The sequence below is a fragment of the Microtus ochrogaster genome, chromosome 5, assembly GCF_000317375.1.
Source record: "Microtus ochrogaster isolate Prairie Vole_2 chromosome 5, MicOch1.0, whole genome shotgun sequence".
NCBI classification, from domain to species: domain Eukaryota; kingdom Metazoa; phylum Chordata; class Mammalia; order Rodentia; family Cricetidae; genus Microtus; species Microtus ochrogaster.
This window is the reverse complement of record NC_022012.1, coordinates 82,500,696-82,506,778: the sequence shown is the minus strand read 5'-3', so window position 1 is coordinate 82,506,778 and position 6,083 is coordinate 82,500,696.

Here is a 6,083-nt window from a genome sequence, read left to right as displayed (position 1 = left end):
GCAGGGCCGGCCTGCGGGGCCTGCGCTCCCGGTGCTGAGCGCGCTCGGCCGCGGACCTCCGAGGAACCCACCCGCCACGCGCGCGCAGGGAGGCGGGGACGTCGCGGGCTCAGATACCCGCAGGCTCGGGGCGGGGCTCGGAAGGGCCGCGGGGGGCGGAAGCCCGCGCCCCCCGCGTGGATAGCGGCGGGTCCCGGAGCACCGACTCTCGGATTTCTGCGCCAACCCGGTGTTCTGGGCAGGCAAGGTTCTCTGGTCGGTCTCTGAGTCTTCACGAGAGCAGGGCGAACGTCGACAGAACCTGGCAAGGAGGCGAATACGACGGCCTAGGCTCTAATCGGATCAGACCTAATCCGTCCACAGCCAAAGCCATTAGTTTAGATCTTGCCAACGTATTATTCGGGCAAGGGGTGAGAACCTCCCATTATTTTGACTTCGCCTTGCCTTCTCTAAATCCAGGGCGGCCTTTGAGTCCTTTCCTACTTCCCCAGGATGCACAGTTCCCTAGGTGACCTGTAGTACCCAAACCCAGGTTCCTGGTTAGATCAAGGTCTCGCTCACTGACAGGTGCACATAGGATGTGGCACCTAACCCGGGTCCACTGATTACTGGGATAGGGGAGGCAGAGCTATGACTTAGACACCTAGTAGCCCTCGCCTCCAAATGGCCTACTTCTTGATGTCTTATTATCGACCTAAATGATTATATTCAGCTCAGCCCAAGGACATGGGGTGACGTTGGTGTAGACGCTCTTATCTCTGTCAGATACCAAGTATGATCAAGGACAGGCCATCATTTATCTCTCACACGAATCTCCTAGTGGTGTTGCCTTTGTTGAACACTTTTTCTCCCATCACAACCGTGGCTGCAGCCTATTCCCCCAGCCTAGAGTCCCCTCCAGGGTGGCAAACTTAGTGCCAGAAAAACTCGATTTCCTACTACCCTGCCTTCTGTGAGGCCTACACGTCCTGTTCAAGCAGTTAGGCCCTTATATCCTAATAGTTCCTGGACTGGAGGTAGGCTCTGTAGGGCCCATAGATGGCATCTATGGAGTGGCAACCAGCCACATCTGTCCCAGCTCCTTGAGTCTGGAGTTCCAGTCAAGAGGGAGCTGCTTCTGTCTTCCGTTCGTGGCTGGTAGTTGTCAAACGTGGATGTTGGTGGAGGTACTTACGTCCTTGTTCTGGGGCAAGTCTATGTGTACATCCCTTCTTGTCTAGGCATGGTCACAATAGTCTTTTCTCACAGTAAAACACCAAAGGTTAGGGATAGCACCTGTCTAACAGACTTTAGGTTCAATTCCTAGTACCACAAAATAATTGTGTTTGCTGGTAATGGTAGCTCGCACCTGCAATCCCTGCCTAGAACCAACTAATCAAATCCCTCCATCTACCCTTGCTTGCTTCCCATCTTTTTTTTTTTTTTTTTTTTTTTTTTTTTTTGTTTTTTTTCAAGACAGGGTTTCTCTGTGGCTTTGGAGCCTGTCCTGGAACTAGCTCTGTAGACCAGGCTGGTCTCGAACTCACAGAGATCCGCCTGCCTCTGCCTCCCGAGTGCTGGGATTAAAGGCGTGCGCCACCATTGCCCGGCCCTTGCTTCCCATCTTTAACATATTTTGTTTAACTATCCTTTTGAATTCTGGTTTTTTGATCAGTAAAACAAACATATGGTACAACATGTGAAATACCTTATTCCTTAACTGTCTTCTCTCCTCCCTGGAGATAAATCCTGCTCTCACTTAGTTCAATTGTGTTGCTGGAGTTGAACCCAGCAGGAGAGAAAAGTGCGGTCGGTGAGCTAGTTATCTAGCACCAGTTTGGGACTTAAAAACCCAACTGCTGACATTATGATCCTGCCTAGCCTTGAGAACAGAGTAACTAGGCAATGTGTATAAATCGAATGAGAAAAAACTCGTTCAGGGAGTGGTCTGTGGTGAGAAAGGCAAGATTTAGCACCAAATCTGCCTGACCATGGAGTCAGCAGCGACTGCAGTAGGACAGGGTCTGGCATGTGTGTGTGTGAAGGCTGAGGAAGCTAAAGAAATAAGAACCAGATGATGAAGCACTGGAGACAGTGTCCATCACGCCCGTTCACATCCGTTCCATGGCCGTGGCTTCTGCGTGCCTGTTTCCTACTGGGTTTTGGTAACTTGCCAACAAAGCCAAGCCACAAGGACCGCTGCCGTGACTGCTGCACGCATCCTCATGAATGGAATAGAAAGACGCTGGCTTCATATGGGGGCTGCTGCCACTGCTCCCATTGTACTGGACCAGGCACAGTTTGGTCTGGAGAGAGAACATCAGCTTGACTTTAAATCCTCAGTATAAACAGCAACACACTGAAATTTTGACTTTTCTTTTTAAAAACTATATTCATTGGAATATGGGCACTTTTCATTTCACCCTTTAAAGATTCATTTGTGTGTACATGGGTTTTTGCCTGCATATACATGTATGTGCACCACACCCTTACCTGGTATCCAGGAACACAGAAGAGGACATCAGATGCCATGGAACTGGAGTCACCATGTGAATGCTCTGTAAGAGCAAAGTGCTTTTAACCTGAGACACTTCTCTAGACCCCCATTTCCTTCCTTAAATATCACAAGAGTTCAGGATGCAGAAGCCCAGTCTCCAACCCAGCCCAACCTTCCACTGTCATCTGGTATTCAATGTTATGTCCTACAGCCTTCACACATTGTCTCTCACAGCCTAGGTTGGCCTCAAACTTAATACAGAACTGAGGACAGCCTTAAATTCCTAATTGTCCTGCTCCTCCCTCCAAATTCTGGGATTACAAGCATGTCACTATGCGAGGCTGCTATGCTATTAGTAACCACAACAGAATGACCAGATTCAGGGACAAACTTATGTGTGGGTGGATAATGAGCTACTCCAACAGACCTACTTACACCATTCCTGGTAGAAAGGGAAGGGCCTTTGTGTTGATATAACTTCATGTTGGAGTTGTTCTCATCTCAGAAGCAGGTGGTCATCTGCGGGGCAATGGCTTGTCATCAGTTGGAAAGGGCTTCTGAATTTAGTAACTAACTCCAAAGCCAGGCCAGTTGTGAGAAAGCCAGAGTAACCAACTAGAGCGCAGAAGAGATCTGCTGTCCCTGCAGGTGACTAGTTCTTCTCATGGACCCTGTGGATACAGCCAAATAAGACGACCCAGAGCTGGGTGCAGTGGTACACAGGAGACAGAGGCAGGAGGATCAGAAGTTGAAGGCTATTCTGTCATACATGAGGGCCCTCTGGATAGCACACGAAGCACACCAGACGCCATGTCCTGGGGACTTGATTCATATTATCCAGAATATTCTAACTGTAAAAGTGAACAGACATTGAATAAGGAATGCTACAATCCAGATGGCTACTGGAAGTCTGTCAGTGTGAAGGCCAAGACAGACAGACATCAGCCTGTCACAATCTCCAAGTGCTACTTCTGACCCCACAACTGCTTCATTGAGTAGAGAACATAAAAAAGATAGGTTGTTAGGCAACCAGAGTTGGAGACATTTTTTTTTCTGTCAGATGCCTACAGGTTGTGGACACTACATTGTTAAGTTATAGGTATTTTAGGGTAGAGATTTCTCCTCTTAAGGGTGAAGCTACTGCCAGTGCTGGGATATGGCTGCTCTCCATGAAGCTATAAGAGCATGCAAAAGCTTCTGGGAGTATAAGTAGTAAGGACACCTGCAACTTCCACACAGCAACCAGACCAGGACCTTTTAACCCCTGGTTTCCCCAGGGGGCAGAACAGGGCATGCTAGTCCTGGAGCAAGAATTATAATTGGCTCACTAAATTTTCCCTCTCCCACCCTGGTATGGCCGTCCTCGAATTCTACAGATCGATCTGCCTCTGCCTACCGAGTGCTGGTATTGAAGGCGGACACCACTACATCCGGCTCCATTTAGTCATTCTTTACTGTCCACTTGCCTGAGAAATCTGCTCCAAGTTCAGGATCAAAGCCCCTCCCCCAACTCACTATGTAGCTCTTAAGGGCTTCAAAGCCATCCACCTGCCTCTGCCCTTTATGACAGACACGACTTCTGGGATTAATAGAGGGTGGTCCTCTAGGCTATCACATGAAGCACACCAGATCCTGGGGATTGGAATTAGAATATTATACAGAAAATTATAGGTCACTCAGTTCAGATTAATTATTCCCCAGTTTTCTCCAGGAAAAAATAATTTTTCTGAAGACAGGTATTATGTATAGCAGGTAGGTCTCAAACTTAGGGTTCTCCCGAGCTGTGATTACAGGCTTGTACCATCATACCTGCAGGATACTTTCATTTTCTTCAAGAATGCTTGGGGGCTGGAGAGATGGCTCAGTGGTTAAGGGGACTGACTGCTCTTCCAGAGGTCCTGAGTTCAATTCCCAGCAACCACATGGTGGCTCACAACCATCTGTAATGAGGTCTGGTGCCCTCCTCTGGCGTGTGGGGCATATATGGAGGCAGAATGTTATATACATAATAAATAAATCTTAAAAAAAAAAAAAAGAATGCTTGTCCCTATCTATGTGAAATGTTCCTTTTTAACTGCCGGGCAGGTACAGCCTTGCTAGTTCATTTGCACCTGTGATCCCCCTGTATGCAAAGTTATGCAAGATCTCAAATTTTTATAGGATGAAATGTCCCGAGAGGGACCTGTGGAGAGTTTTCTACTAGCACACCACCTTTTTTTGTTGTTTCTTGAGACAGGGTTTCACTGTCTTGAAACTAGCTTCAAACTAGGCTGGCTTCAAACTCAGATCTGCCTGCCTCTGCCTCCCTAGTGCTGGATTTAAAGGCGGGTGCCACCACTGCCTGGCCCACATCTTTTTTTTTTTTTTGATTTTTAATTATTATAAGATTTCCACCTCCTCCCCTCTTCTCATTTCCCTCCCCCATCCCCCCCCCTTTTTTTTGGTTTTTTCGAGACAGGGTTTCTCTGTGGCTTTGGAGCCTGTCCTGGAACTAGCTCTGTAGACCAGGCTGGTCTCGAACTCACAGAGATCCGCCTACCTCTGCCTCCCGAGTGCTGGGATTAAAGGCGTGCGCCACCATCGCCCGGCTCCAAATTTTTTTTAAGGGAAAAAAAAATTCAAGTCAGACGTGGCACGTTTTTAATCCCAGTACTTGATGGGCAGGTGGCTCTTCATTAGTGCAGGATCAGCCTGGTCTACATAATAAGTTGCAGGCTAGCCAAGACTACAGTGAGACACTATCTCAAAAATAAAATTATATTTATTTCTGTATATATGTGTGCAAACCAGTGCACATATGAAGGCGAGAGAATATATTTATTTCTGTATATATGTGTGCAAACCAGTGCACATGTGAAGGCGAGAGAATATATTTATTTCTGTATATATGTGTGCAAACCAGTGCACATGTGATGGCGAGAGAATAACCTTTGGTAGTTCTCTTCAAATGTGGGTGGCCCAGGGTTGAACTCATGTCATCAGGCTTGGTGGCAAGCACCTTTATAGGCTGATTACAGGTTTGAAAATTACTAATTTTAATGAATTTAGAGAAATTATACTAATAACTTGAGGAACACATGGAAGACGGGTGGACCGCACATGGTCTTCTATAACTTACAGTAGATTTTTGCTAGAGGCAGCATCCTGATTGAGCAGCTTGTGTTCACTTCACAGTGGACACAGAATTCTCGTTTCTCTGGATGCTTACGAACTTTTTTCCTTGCTGGCATAGGGTTTGCAGCCGTGGTCCTTGAAGTGCCCGTGTAGTAGGTAGTGTTCATGGAAGCTGACACTAGAAAGTCTGCTTCCAACCTGCACCCGACACTCCACCTCAGTAAACAAGATCATTTCTCTTTGGAGGCACAAAAATGTTAGGTAAGCCTGCGTCTGGAAGACATCCATTCATCTTTCTTTGACTGAAGGGGAAGGTATTCAAGTGGGTAAAACATTCAATGTTATGTTCAATCCTGAAGCACCTCGAAAAGGATCAACTTAGTAGCCCTCAGACACGGAATTTTCACTACTAATCAGGACCAAGTGAGGCTGAGTACTTAGGTTCTTTACAGGACACAGTATGAAATAAGCGGATGAATGCAGAGAACGGGAC